Source organism: Hippopotamus amphibius, chromosome 15 (assembly GCF_030028045.1).
Source record: "Hippopotamus amphibius kiboko isolate mHipAmp2 chromosome 15, mHipAmp2.hap2, whole genome shotgun sequence".
NCBI lineage: Eukaryota > Metazoa > Chordata > Mammalia > Artiodactyla > Hippopotamidae > Hippopotamus > Hippopotamus amphibius.
The window spans coordinates 53,626,156-53,641,936 of record NC_080200.1 but is presented as its reverse complement, the minus strand read 5'-3'; the positions used below and the strand labels follow the sequence as shown (position 1 = coordinate 53,641,936).

Genomic DNA, 15,781 nt, shown 5'->3' with positions numbered 1-15,781 from the left:
CAGGATACAAAATTAATGCACAGAAATCTCTTGCATTCCTATACACTAACAATGGAAGAGCAGAAAGAGAAATTAAGGAAACTCTCCCATTCACCATTGCAACAAAAAGAATAAAATACCTAGGAATAAACCTGCCTAAGGAGGCAAAAGATCTGTATGCAGAAAACTTTAAGACATTGATGAAAGAAATCAAAGATGACAGAAACAGATGGAGGGACATAACATGTTCCTGGATTGGAAGAATCAAAATATTGAAAATGACTGTACTACCCAAAGCAACTTACAGATTCAATGCAATCCCGATCAAATTACCAATGGCATTTTTCACAGAACTAGAGCAAGAAATCTTACGATTTGTATGGAAATGCAAAAGACCCCGAATAGCCAAAGCAATCTTCAGAAGGAAAGATGGAACTGGTGGAATCAGGCTCCCTGACTTCAAACTATACTACAAAGCCATAGTGATCAAGACAGTATGGTACTGGCACAAAAATAGAAAGGACAATCAATGCAATAGAATAGAGAACTCAGAAGTAAGCCCAAACACATATGGGCACCTTACCTTTGACAAAGGAGGCATGAATATACAATGGAAAAAAGACAGCCTCTTCAATAAGTGGTGCTGGGAAAATTGGACAGCAACATGTAAAAGAATGAAATTAGAACACTTCCTAACACCATACACAAAAATAAACTCCAAATGGATTAAAGACCTACATGTAAGGCCAGACACTATCAAACTCCTAGAGGAAAACATAGGCAGAACACTCTATGACATACATTAAAGCAGCATCCTTTTTGACACTCTTAGAATCATGGAAATAAAATCAAGAATAAACAAATGGGACATCATGAAACTTAAAAGCTTTTGCACAGCAAAAGAAACCATAAACAAGACTAAAAGGCAACCCTCAGAATGGGAAAAAATAATTGCCTATGAAACAACGGACAAAGGATTAACCTCCAAAATATACAAGCAGCTCATGAAGCTTAATACCAAAAAAGCAAATAACCCAATCCACAAATGGGCAGAAGACCTAAATAGACATTTCTCCAAAGAAGACATCCAGATGGCCAACAAACACATGAAAAGATGCTCCACATCACTAATCATCAGAGAAACGCAAGTCAAAGCCACAATGAGGTATCACCTCACACCGATCAGAATGGCCATCATCACAAAGTCTGGAAACCACAAATGTTGGAGAGGGTGTGGAGAAAAGGGAACTCTCCTGCACTGTTGGTGGGACTGTAAGTTGGTACAGCCACTATGGAAAACAATTTGGAGATTCCTTCAAAAACTACAAATAGAACTACCATATGATCCAGTAATCCCACTCCTGGGCATATATCCAAAGAAAACCATAATCCCAAAAGAAACTTGTATGATAATGTTTATTGCAGCACTATTTACAATAGCCAGGACATGGAAGCAACCGAAATGCCCATCAACAAATGAATGGATACAGAAGATGTGGCATATATATACAATGGAATATTACTCAGCTATAAAAAGGGATGAGATGGAGCTATATGTAATGAGGTGGATAGAACTACAATCTGTCATACAGAGTGAAGTAAGTCAGAAAGAGAAGGACAAATATTGTATGCTAACTCACATATACGGAATCTAAAAATGGTACTGATGAACTCAGTGACAAGAATAAGGATGCAGATACAGAGAATGGACTGGAGAACTCGAGGTATGGGAGGGGGCGGGGGGTGAAGGGGAAACTGAGACGAAGTGAGAGAGTAGCACAGACATATATATACTACCAACTGTAAAATAGTCAGTGGGAAGTTGTTGTATAACAAAGGGAGTCCAACTCGAGGATGGAAGATGCCTTAGAGGACTGGGGCAGGGAGGGTGGGGGGGACTCGAGGGGAGAGAGTCAAGGAAGGGAGGTAATACGGGAATATGTGTATAAAAACAGATGATTGAACCTGGTGTACCCCCAAAAAATAAAAAAAAATAAAAAAAAGAAAAAACAAAAAGGACTAAGACGATGACTAATTTTCTTCTTTGTTTGTTGTTTCAAATAGGATGGCAGTAATTGGTGGGAAGGCTTTAATATAGTATCTAGAGGCTGTGGATGATATTTTTTTCTTTTTTTTATATTTTCTTAGATGAGAGAGAAAAATATTTCATATGCTACATGTAATGAGTCAATATAGAACAATGAGATGAAAATACAGAAGAAAGAGAAAATCACTAAGGCAGCAAAGTCTTATTGGCTAGAATAGAATCAAATGTAATAGTATGATAATAATACAAAACACATAATATTATTTTCTTCATACAGAAGATAAAACTGAAGCTAAAATGTGAAGTAATAATTCTAATTAAGGCAACATTCTAGCAAATAACACTAGGTCTCTCTGATTCCAAAGCCCACACTTTATTTTTTCTCTTTTTCCACTGCATCATTCTTTCTCAGCATACTCTGTGCACCATTTAAAAACTCAAATGGGTATATGGGAAGTAAATTACAATTAAAGTAAATAAAAGAATTTTGCTTATGTAAAAGCTGCAAGATTTCCAAGAAATTGTGAATGGCCACTATTACACTCTGTCATAAACATGTTTGTCCATCATACCTGATGTCAAATTTTTTCAATGTGATAGCTAAATTCTATGAAAATAAAATAAAGTGAGTGTACATGAATCAACACTAAGGGTAAACTAAGGCATATATTTAATTATCTGGATTCAAAGAATGTATTATATACTGATAAGCACTTAGAACTGTGCAAAGTCCATTTTATTTAGGAAGGCAACTACTGGAATAGAAAGTAATCAGCATCTCTATTGCTGTATTTCAGCATCTCTATCACTATATTTGTAACTGTTCTCTACTCATCTAGGTAGGGTTTGTTAATTATAAGCTATTAAGACAAATACCATCACTCAAGGTCTTATTTATGAATAAATGAAGATATCACCACTCAAGAAACAAATATCAGACCCTGTTATATATAATATGTTGTCTATAAAGATGAATATAACATGACCTTCTGGATTCAGAGACTTGTATTCTTGTGAGTTTATTATACTGGTTTTATGAAATTGTTCTGATGTTCAAATAACACACGGAGTTAATCTACAATGATGATAAAATATGCTTATGAGGCTCAGGCAGACAATATGGGGAAATGAGGTGGATTTGGTTTAAGAAGCAATATGAATTAATAGGAAAAAATACTAAATTGGAGACCAGATTACTGATTGAATGTGCCAGGCATTACTACTTTCAGTTAATGGATGCAATGAGATAATGAAGAACCACCATTGTCCAGTCTCTGATATTTCAAGTTTGATGTGACATTTAGTGTTTCATGTGAAATTCTGAATTATCAAATGTTGACAAACAATTAAAACTTAAAGAAGTTACACAGTAAGTCAAACAAAATGCATATTTTATAATTGTTACATATGCATTTTAAGTATTTGTTGGCTCCCCCATTTGGTGTCAGTTGTCTAACATCAATGCTGTCAGTAAGTAGTTGATGACCATGATGGACACATATACATGGAAACAGTGCTCACGTCAAAGCTATGCCAGGACATGACAGACCTACCTCGGATGCGTCATAGCTTCCAGACAGTCACAATAAAAGAAATATTGCAATAAAGCGAGTCATATAAATGTTTTTGTTTCCCAGTGCACATGAAAGTTATGATTACACTATATTGTGTCTATTAAGTATGTCTATTAAGTTGTCTATTAAGCATTAATACTTACACTACACTGTACTATTGTCTATTAAGTATGTCTATTAAGTTGTCTATTAAGTATTAAAAAAACAATGTACATAGCTTAATTAAAACATACTGCTAAAAATGCTATCATCTGAGCCTTCAGCAAGTTCTAGTAGTAACATCAAAGATGACTGATCACAAATTACATAACCAATATGATGATAATGAAAATCTTTGAAATACTGTGAGAATTATCAAAATGTGACACAGAAACACAAAGTGAACAAATGCCACTGAAAAATGACACTGATAGATCTGCTCAGAACAGGGTTGCCACAAGCCTTCAATTTGTAAAAAAAAATGCAATATCTGCAAAGTAAAATAAAACAAGGTCTGCCTGTACATATAAACTAGATTAAATTAAGCATCTGCAGAGGTCAGTTGTTACAGGTAGAACTGTGTCTTCTAAAAAGATATGTTGAAGTCATAAGCCCCAGTGCCTGTGAATATAACTTTATTTGGAAATAGGATCTTTGCAGATGTAAACAAGTTTTCGTTGGTTTTTTGGGCAATAATCCAATATGATTGGTCTTTAAAAGGAGAGAGGGACACAGACAGAGACAAACATGGACAATACCACGTGACAAAGAAGTCAGAGATTTTCAATGATGTACCTATAAGCCAAGGAACAACAAGGATTGCTAGCAACACCAGAAGCTAGGAGAAAAAGCCTGAAACAGCTACTTCCCTAGAGCCTTCAGAGAGAGAACAGTTCTGATGATGTCAAACCCTAGCTTCCAAAACTGTGAGAGAATCAAGTTCTTTTGTTTTAAGCAACCAAGTTTATGCTATTTTCTTATGGCAGAGCTAGGAAATTAGTATAGCTATCTCTGATCCAGAATACTTCATAGGTACATTTGGGATAAAAGTAAGAAAGGTAAATATTACTAACCCAACATGGTAAAAAACTAAATACCTTCTCATTAAAATCACTAGCAAGACATGGATACCGGCACTTATTGCTTTTAATCAGCATTGCACTATAGGCTCTGGCTAGTACAAAATAAGGCAAGAAAAATAAACAAGCATTCATATTATTAGAAAGAAATAAGTAGAAATGTATTTTCAAATGACATGATTTTCTATGTATTAAAAATAACAGAGTGCTATAGAAGCTAATAAGCAAGTTTTAAGTCTACAGGACATATGATCAACATAAAAAAAAAACTCTCATATTTGTATACAGTAGCTGTCAACAATTGAAAATTAAACTTAAAATTATAATCACAATACCATTAACTATAAGCATCATAAACATAAAATACTCAGGGAAAAATATGACGAAGATGTGAATGGCCTTTACAATAAAAGCTGCAAACACTACTGTGAGAAATTGGAATTTTAAATAAATGAGATATACTATGTTTAGGTGTAAGAAGATTCAATATTTGTAATACATCAATTTTCTCAAGTTGATCTATAGATTTAGCTCTAATTAAATTTCCAATAGGCTTTTTTTTTTTTTTTTTTTAGAAATTGACAAAATTATTCTAAAATTCATATGGAAGTGCAAAGGACCAAAAGTGGCAAACAACTTTCAAAAAAACACATTTGGGATGTGAACACTCTCTGTTTCAAGTGTTAATATAAGGCTATTGTAATCAAACAATCTAGTGTTTAGGTAGAAAAGCCAAATAGATCTCCAAAATGGGGTAGGGTCCAGAATAGACCCACATATATAAGGAGAACTGATTTTCAACAAAGGTGCAAAGGCAGTTCAGTGCAAATATTGTAGTCTTTTCAACTACTGGTGCTGAAACATTTGAATATTCATATTAAAAAAATAGAACATTGATCTATACCTTGCACAATACTCAAAAATCAACTCAAAATGCACCACACATCTAAAGGTAAAAGTTAAAAATATAACATTTTTAAAAGAAAACATAGTAGAAAATTTTTGTGACCTTGGGTGATATATGTATGCCTAAATGTATCTTAGGAACAGAACTAACAGAACAAGCCTAAAAAAATATCGATAATTTGGACTTCATGAAATTAAAAACTTCTCCTCAAAAGACCTTCTTAAGAGAATAGAAAAAACAAGCCATAGATTGGCTTGGCTTTTTACATAGCAAAACCTGAAAAAAGGACTTGTACTCAAATATATAAAGACTCACATAAATTAATAAGAAAACAAAACAAAACAAACTTCTGCCCCCTCCCCCTAATAATGGCCACAAGATAGACATGCCACAATAGTAGAAATGCAAACGGCAAAAAAAAAAAAACACATGCCAAAGTAAGCAGCATCAATAATCTTTTTGGAACTGCCAATTAAATCATGATTAGCTACAACCACACATATATTAGAACGACTCAAATTAAAAAGTTGTATCCTTGAATGTATTAGGTGAGGATGTAGAGAAACGGGAAAACTCATACACTGCTACTGAGAAAGTAAAATGGCAAAAACATTTTGAAAACATTTTAATAGTTCCTTAAGAAGTGAAACATACTTCTACAATATGATTCAACATTCCACTCCTAGGCATTAACCCAAGAGAAATGAAAGCATATGTCTAAACAGAGACTTTGGCTATTACAAGTAAAATTCTATAGACAAATACTTGTAATAGCCAAAAAACAGAGAAAATGATCAAAAAAATGTTCCTGAACAGATGAATGAATACACAAATGGTGTTATATCTATACAATGGAATATAATTTAGCACTAAAAATGAATAAACAGCATAGATGAATCACAGAATAATTATGCTGAATGAAATAAACTAGAACCCTCTTCCACCAAACAAACCACTGTATGATTCATTTTATATAAAATTTTTAGAAGTCATCAAATGCATAGTAACAGAAATCTGTCCAGTGTTTTCCCGGGTTAGCATGGAGCGATTCAAAGAGGCTTATAGACATTTTTGCATGTTCATTAACTCGATTGAGATAATGGTCTCATGGATGTGTACAAATTTAAAAATTTTCAAACTGTAAACTTTAAGTATTTGAAATTTATAGTACGTTGATTAGACTTTAATAAAACGCATTAGCAAGCAAGAACAAGCATGTGCTTTTGCTAGATCAGAATGATGGATATTTTAATAAATGCAAAAGCAAAATATGAACTTCAATATCTTACAAGAACACTATTCTAGGAAACTTTGTATTTTGGGATGTCACTACCTGTCCTGAGGGGGCAGAGAATGTTTGGAAATACTTCAGTAAACAATGTTAAATGTTAAATGTGTGTGTGTGTGTGTTTAATATAGGTCTGAACATTCAGTATCCTCCTTTACATTGTGATTCTCTAAGAGGATGATACAGATTGCAATAATTTTCCTCACTTTTTGCCCATGGATCACTTTTTTATTGCCATTACTATTATCATTTCCTCAAAGACTGTTCCAAGGAACACAGCTTGGAAGACACCAGTATAACTATGCTCGTGCTAGCATAGCGAAAGAAAACTGGGTTTACTAATAAGCAGTCGACCATATGGAGCCTAAACAAGAGAAAACTTTAAAGATGCCTTTTGGGAGTTGTCTTTTCCACAGCGCTCCTGAGGAGAAATGATGCTGGGACCTGAGAATGTATGTTCTATTTGATAGCGACAAGCACTCCTTTACGGCATTTTGCACTAAGGTTAATTAATTTTCTTGTGTTGAGTCCATTCAGGATCATTAATATTATAATTTGGGTTTATCATAATGGATTTTATGAGACAGAAAACTTGGTCCTCTTGTGTTGTTTTTTTCCCACTAACATGGAAGGACTGACGTTAGAGTTAGTCCGACATCCTTCTTGTGAGTGATGTCCATCACTCCCCTAAGACCGATCAACGTATGGTCTGTACAAAAAATTAAACTGTGTCCTGAATCTACAGTACCCAGTACCAGACCACAAACCAACTCGAGCTCATTGACTTTCTCTGAGATCCTGCTGATTTTGCCAGGGAACTCTCTTTTTTAACTAACATTTTTAACTAACACCTTTATGACTTCAATTATCAGAGACTAATTATTATAGGATCTCAAAATGCAACATAAGGATTAGAAATAAAATTGCATTTGAGGCCAGTGAACTCTATCCTGTGCCACAGCTATACTGTGCACAGTTAATTCCCAAGGACAGCACATGGTTTGTAATGCTGTACTACAATTCATCTTTATGGGTTACTTAAAAAACTCTTCCAAGGAAAAAACAAGCATAAATATTGGTATAGTTTATTATGTTTCAGAGTCAGTTCATCATAGAAGTTATTTTTTCTAGACAACAGTGTTTCTGCATTTTGCCCATATTATAGTCATCTCTTCTCAAAAAGAGAGACCGCTTTCTGCATTCATTTGGATTTCTAGCAGTAGTGACAGCACAAATAAAATACAGTTTGCTGACTCTCATAACTAATGTGTACCAATCTCAAGGATAACCTAGAACTTCAATTTATGCTTTATCTTTAGAATTGACTTTTCTGAAGACTAAACTTGATTATTAAGATGAAGAAAATGTATCTTGTCATTTAGTTCTCCAACTGAATCAGCACACTTAATGGTATTTTTTAAATAATATTATAAGAAATTATATCAATATATTTATTTTACTTCTTGTATATTTGTGTTTGCTATTTTTGACATATAATTACTTTTTATTACCTATTACATACCACATATTGTATTTAATGTTAGAAATAAAGATATTAATTATATATCACCTTTGTCCTGAGGGAGCTCAAAGTCTAATGAAAGAATCAGGTATGTAAGCAAGGAATTATATGCAAACTATATAGCCCTGTAATAAAAATATAAATATGATATTTGGGGTGATAGCTCTAAAATGTCATCATTTACTTTGCCACTATTGTCAGTAAAACAAGTCTGTTATAAATTAAAATCTCAGTATTAATGGAGACAGACAAGTTCAATATGTAGTTAAGCAATTTTTTACACATAGCAATAGCAGTTTTTAATAAGCTATACATATTGTGTAGTTGCCATTTATAATAGTAGCTAAAGACCAATAATTTTTTGTATATTTATATTAAAGGGAAATTAATGGCTTCCATTGTGTGAAAAGGGTGCAATGAACTAGTAATTTAAAATATCATACTGTATATTTCATTTGCAAAATGAGTATAAGGCTTAAATGAGAAAAATTGATACTTAAAAATAAATCTTGCTATTTGGGTGTATTTCTTTGTGTGAGAATAATTTATATTTTTTCTTCATGATTGCTGATTGAGAAAATATTCAAAATCTTGGTGTGATTAACCCTTTTCTAATGTGCCCAGTAATATAATAATTGTCTAGATCTATAGCACTTTCATCTAAACATCAGTGACAGCCTTGGGATACCAGAGTATGAAGTGACTCAGCAGACCTGCTTGCACAATAATTCTTTATTTCCTGCCTTCATCTCTGGTGACTAAGTTCCTGATGCAGCTTACTGAAACTGTTAAGGGGATATTGGGTATTCCCCAAACACACACTACAGGGTCTGTGCACTGAGGATGCTAACTGGATAAAACAAAAATCATTCACCTGCATCACAGGGTCTCTCACAAAGTTGCAAACTGTATCAATTCTTCATAGCGTCTACAGCCTAGACAATAGTTGTTTTTGAGATTTTTTTTCTCTGCTTAAGTTGAGTATCTTCCTTTAAAAATTAAATGAGCATAATGCCATCCTGACATTTCATTGCTAACATGGACTACATTTTCACCCAATTATCATTTTGGAAAAATTTCCTAAGAGCTATTGTGCATGAACTCTGATTCTGTGCCTAAGTTAATATCTGCATTAGGCAAAATAATGTAACTAGAAGTATGATTTTTTTTCAATTTGTAGAAAATTTCACTAACTTTACTCTGAAATAATACTTAAAAAGAAGTTCAACTTATTTTCTCAATAATCTCTCATCACCAAATCAGAATTAATCACAGTCTCTGAGTCACACAGTTTAGAATGTTAGATATATAGAAAGATCTGAAAAATATTTATTCAAATTTGAATTCAAGGATAAAACTGTGCCTCAGTCTCCACAGGTGCCTCTGATCCTAGTATTCTGTTTATTATAAGTTTGAAAAATTATCTAAAACTTTTCTGCTTTTATTAGACCTAAATATTTTCTCAATTTAAGTATTGCAAATATCCTAAACATATATAAATATTAAAAAATCACAGCCTCAGAATTTTGCTGATGTTTACAATGTTCACTTACTTGGAGTTTCAACTCAAATAACACACCATTTACACACACATATAGTCACACACTCATACACATGTATTGAATTATTATGAGCAATTAATCATAGAAACAATATTCTCTAAATCTGATTGGAAATATTAGCTGGTTTGACAGCTTGAATAAATTTTTCTTAACACTATAGAATAAGGAGCATTCACATGAAACAAATCAGCATTATGACTTCTCTGCATCACATTTAAAATGTAATATAATATATCATGCACTTCTTATGCCATGAAATAATAGAAGAAAAATGACATTGGTGAAACTGACCTGAACAACATTTGTTTTCGGAAATGTATCCTTGTGCAAGCAGCTGAAGCCCTGGTAGCAGTTTGTGCATTTGATGTATAAAGCGTTGCATAAGCAAGAAAGCATTTCACAAGGTCAGAAATGAAACACATCTGAACCTGCTGTTAATATTCAGCAAAATATACTGCAGATATTCTGGAATCATTTTTTTTTCTGCCACTATGGATCAGATGCCATGCAACCTACATAGAAAATGATGGCATAAATTCTGTTTCTGTAAGAATACACTTTGCAATATAAAAAGAATGAACTGCTACCATTTGAGATGCAGAGTCTCACTGCATTGCATCTCCTCAGATGACTGAAATCTCTAACTCTAACAGAAATCATTCATAAAATGTAAGCATGTCTGTGATAGTGAATATACAAGTTAAAAATATGGTGAAGAAGGTTTAGTTTCAATCAAACTGCTTTATAAAAGACAAGTATTTCCCTTCTAAATTAAGGGGGAAAAAAACAAAACAAAACAAAACATGACCCAGTGAGGCAAATTAATGGGCATTGGGCCATTTTTTCTTTTCCTCCTGATCAGACCTTTTGTTAATCTTATGCTAAGTGTAGCATAACCCCACTCCAATTTCATGGCACACAAATTAATATATTGTGACATCAAACTAATGTGGCTATCAAGAAAGAGACACCTAAGCAAATAAAAAATAAGGTATGGTAAGAGGGGAGACATTTAATTTTATCTGGAAAAATCCTTTATTGTGACAGTAAATTTTACACACACACCACACACACACACACCGCTACATACATGCAGATGGCAAATCCCTTTACACTTAAAAATTAATAATATGGATTGTATTTCAGAAGAATGGAAATTTTTAAAACTTTCATATTTTAAAATAACTACAATTTTAAAACAACTACAATTTATTTTTACAGGATAAATTTCAAAAGAATAATTCTTCACATTTCTTAAACATAGTTTTACTTTTCCAGAAATTAACCAACTTTTCTCATACTTAGACTTGGTTTTTTTTTGTTTGTTTTTAATTAATTAATTTATTTATTTTATTGGCTGTGTTGGGCTTTTTTTGCTGTGAGCGGGCTTTCTTTTCAGTTGCGGTGAGTGGGGGCTACTCTTCATTGTAGTGCACAGACTCCTCATTGCCATGGCTTCTCTTGTTGTGGAGCATGGGCTTTAGGTGCATGGGCTTCAGTAGTTGCAGCACATGGGCTCAGTAGTTGTGGCTCATGGGTTTAGTTGCTCCACGGCATGTGGGATTTTCCTGGAGCAGGGATTGAACCCATGTCCCCTGCATTGGCAGGTGAATTCTCAACCACTGTGCCACCTAGGAAGCCCTAGACTTGTTTTTTAAATTGTGATATCACTTAGCAATATTATACAAGTTATATTATCTTGTCATGATAATATAACATATCATGTCAATTTTCTCCACATTCTATCTGATCAGTGGCATTAGGTCATGTCCTCAATTAATTGACCTCTCTCCTGTTCATAAAACCCATTTTTGTCTAATCTCTCTTCTGCACTAAAGCTATCTTCCAGAATCCAATATCTGTATAGTAACTCATTTAATATCCACAACAATCCTTGTTTCCCTCTTACAAACGATAATTAGGAGATGATAATCATAAGCTCATCATGAGATTTAACTCACTCCCTCAATGCTATACAGTAAGTAGTAATTTGTTGAGGTACACGTGAATTAGAGAAGTCTGGCTCTAAAAGCTCTGTCCTTCACAACTGTAAATATTGTTACTAAAGATGTCAGTGTCAGCACGTCCTGTGGTCACTTTGATCTATATAAATGTTCATGAGCACCCATTATGTCTGATAAGCAGCAAATTTAAATGCCCACTAATCTGGGTGACCGTCTACAAATTTAGTACCAAATTTGAGATTTTCTAATCATAGGACCACAGTCAACATCTTTGTCTGTGAATTCCAGCATTCTCACTTGTGAAATGAGCATAAAAACATCTAATTTGTTAAACCTACTAGTTTGTACTGAAATCAAATGAGATCTAGAAGCAAATATATTTTTAAAATATACTTTAAAATTTTCTCAAATTTAAAATTGTGTTAGTAGTGGTAATATTACAACCAAAGAAAACTCTGTAGACCAGATACACACTAATCTATAGATTCAATAAAGGAATAACAATAAGCAGGGGAAAGGCATTGCATTTAAAAGGAACAGGCAGAGGGAAGCCTGCAGAAAGGTATACATAGAGCACTGTTTCTATTTTCATATCCTCATCACCCAACCCTTTTGCTATTATCACCACTATACCCGTAAGACAATTGGAATAAACAAATCTAACTCTGAAAATTTAAAGATGATAAAAAGTAACATAATTTCACAAAGGGACTTCAGATGTCTTGCCTGACAGTTCTCCAAAGGCAGGGGAAATAACTTTTTTCTTTCCTCTCAATTATATTCTATACCAGTAGTTCTCAGAATCATTCTATTGAAGCAGAAGCACCTGTAAGCAGGTTAAGATACTGTGGACCCTACCTTGACCTACTGAACCAAAACCTCTGGGTATGAGTCCAAGTTAAGTATGTTAACAAGCTCTCTAGGAAATTCTTATACACACTAATGTTTGAAAAGACACTCAACTCACAGACCCAATGCCAAAGGAACAATGCTTTTCATGTGGTAGAATAAAGTATAAGTGGAACTTCCCTGGTAGTGCAATGGTTAAGAATCTGCCTGCCAATGCAGGGGACACATGTTCGATCCCCAGTCCAGGAAGATCACACATGCCGCGGAGCAACTAAGTCCATGGGTCACAACTACTGAGCCTGCTCTCTAGAGCCCATGAGCCACAACTACTGATCCCATGTGCCACAACTACTGAAGCCTACATGCCTAGAGCCAGTGCTCCATAACAAGAGAAGCCATCACAATGAAAAGCCACACAACACAACGAAGAGTAGTCCCCACTCACCACAAACAGAGAAAACCCACATGCAGCAAAAAAGACTCAATGCAACCAATAAATAAATAAATAAATGTTTTTAAAAAATAGAAGTGTGTCAACATTGCTTATGCAGCTCTCCAGCCGGATATATGTGTGAAGATCCAAAGTGGGAGACAGTAGAGATGGCCACATTTAATCAACAAATATTCAAAGCCTGCTCTAGACTTGGACCTGGGCTGATTGCTGAGGTCACAAAAGTGAATGAAGCATAAGCTCTGCCTTTGCATAACTCAAGCCATTAACTGTAATAATACTGGTTCCCAAATCAAGACACCTCATCAAAGCTGGAGGGATTAAAATAAATCCCAAGAGGGTGATATTTGAGCATCTTCTTGACAAGCATGCTGGCTTTAGGAGATAATCTAGTGAACGATGTTTGATTGGAAAGGCAACCCAAGCAGAGGCAACATGTTCAAAGCCATGGCACCATGAGGAAGTTTAGCTAATTTGAAAAAACTATCTGTGATGGTTCTATAGCCAAAAATGAAAAAGCAGATGCAAAAGTTGCGAGATAGGAATTAGAGGTGTGGACTCTGTTCAGAATAGTGCTGTGTTGTTTGTCATCTTATGAAACTGGACTTGATTCGATGTTGCTGATGAGTGCCACTGAGAAATTTCAAGAAGGGTGGCAACGTGTTAAGATTCTAGTTTCAGGAGCAGAATGTGGGATGAATGATAGGGCAAGACTTGAATGCAAAGGGTCCAATTAAGACAATATTGAAACAGACAGGGAGAATGAAAACACAGTCCTAAACTATGAGAGTAGTGGTAAGAAACAAAAAGCATGGTTTCCAGAGACATTTAGTCATGCCATGAATATAATTTACAACAGAAGTTATATTCTTAGTTTGGGGCATGCCAAGTTTCACATTGCTTGGGAATTAGTAAATCCAAGAGTTTTTAATTCAGAGAAAAATTCAGGGTCAGAAATATTAATTTGAGAGCCATTGGCAAATAAATGATAGCTGATTGCATAGGAATTGATGAGACCTCTCAGAGAAATTGACCACCACAAAAAAAGAAAAAAAAAAAAAAAAAAAAACCAAGAGAGACAGACTGGGAAGAAGAAAATGAAGGAAGAGAGTGAAAATGAATGAGGGATGGTCTTGAGACTGGTGATGGGTAGATAAGTATAGAAAGAGTATGTAAAGTTTAAAAAACGTTCAAACCAAAAACTGCACTGCCTTTGACAATACAGAGATCACTGATGAATCAGCCAGAAAATCAGTTCATCAGAGGCTGAACAAAACTTTCAAAAGGTTGAGGAATAAAAGCAAATTTTGTGGCTGTATGGAAAGACATAATTTAGAAAGGGCATGGATTTATTTTGTTTTAATTTTATTTCTTCTGATGGAATGGTTTTCAAAGTCTAGTTTTTAAAAGATGGGAGGATTTTAAATAGGATTATTGCATGCCAAAAGGAGCTAGCAGAAGGGAAAAAAATGTTTAGTTTATAGAAAGAGAAAATAATTAGATATAAGGCAAACCATCAAAGCATCGTTTTGATTTTTCATGACAAGTAGGTCCCCCAAGCAGAACAGTCCAAAGCAATTTGTCAAGGCACCCATTGATCCCAAGCTGCCTTTATTTTATTTATTTTACCATAGGGCAAATTCTTATGTTCAGAATATCTCCTCTGGCCCTGCTGGCTTTTCTAGTCCTATTGCTTACTCTGATTCACCTCAGTGATTTGACCTCCACTCTCCTGTAATTTCTTTCATTGCCTCCCCTCTGTCATTGTCAGGTCATCATATCCAGTTTTCAGAACTCTTTAATTCAGTAACTCTCTGAAGACCTCAAATGCCCTCTTCAGCTGAAATAGACTGAGCCCGGTACTGAACCTTCTGCAAAAGTCAAAATTAGGATACTGGTAGTGATGTAGAAACTATATCTGAACATGGGTGGAGGCATTTGCCTTTTGCAGAAAATGAGAGAATTTTTGTTGTCTGTTTTGATTTCAATTAATTGTGAAAATGGGGAATATGAATGAACATGGACAAACTGAAAGGCAGTAAATTCTCACTCGATGCTTCAGTTTCTGAGATTGGGAAGCACGGTTGCTACTAAATGTAATTGGAGTTGAGGAGAGACAGATGCTGAAATAAAGAAATAAAGGAGAGAAATGGCTCTAGTCAAAGACGGAGAGAATGATCACCAAGTGCACAGATAGCCTTACTAACGTTGTGTTGGAACTATCTCCAATTTTTCATGCCATTGTTTTGAAAGGGCTACATATTATGGTTGTAGATGTTGAGGAGGCCAATGGCAGTTATATTAGTTTTCTAAGGTTTCTATGACAAAGAGCTACAAACTGGGTGGCTTAAAACAACTGGCACTTTATTGTCTCAGAGTTCTGGAACCTAAGTCTGAAATCAAAGTGTCAAAGGGCCATGCTTTCTCAGAAGGCTCTGGGAAGGAATATTCCCCATGCCTTTCTCTTAGCTCCTGCTATTGCTGGCAAACCTGGAAATTTCCTGGTCTGCAGAAGCATCAACTTATTCTCTGCCTTCATCATCACATGACATTTTCCCCGTATGTCTTTACATCATCATT

The 15,781-nt window shown here is 34.6% G+C and overlaps 1 protein-coding gene across 1 annotated transcript in view; it reads right to left on the bottom strand.

Moving 5' to 3' along the window:
• The window catches only part of CDH18 (cadherin 18), a 743,326-nt gene extending 733,021 nt beyond the window's left edge, over positions 1-10,305 (bottom strand). The window contains exon 1 of the mRNA XM_057709534.1: positions 10,229-10,305. The gene's annotated coding sequence lies outside the window, so the exon portion shown is untranslated. The remainder of the gene's footprint in view (positions 1-10,228) is intronic.
• Between the last annotated feature and the right edge of the window lie 5,476 nt (positions 10,306-15,781).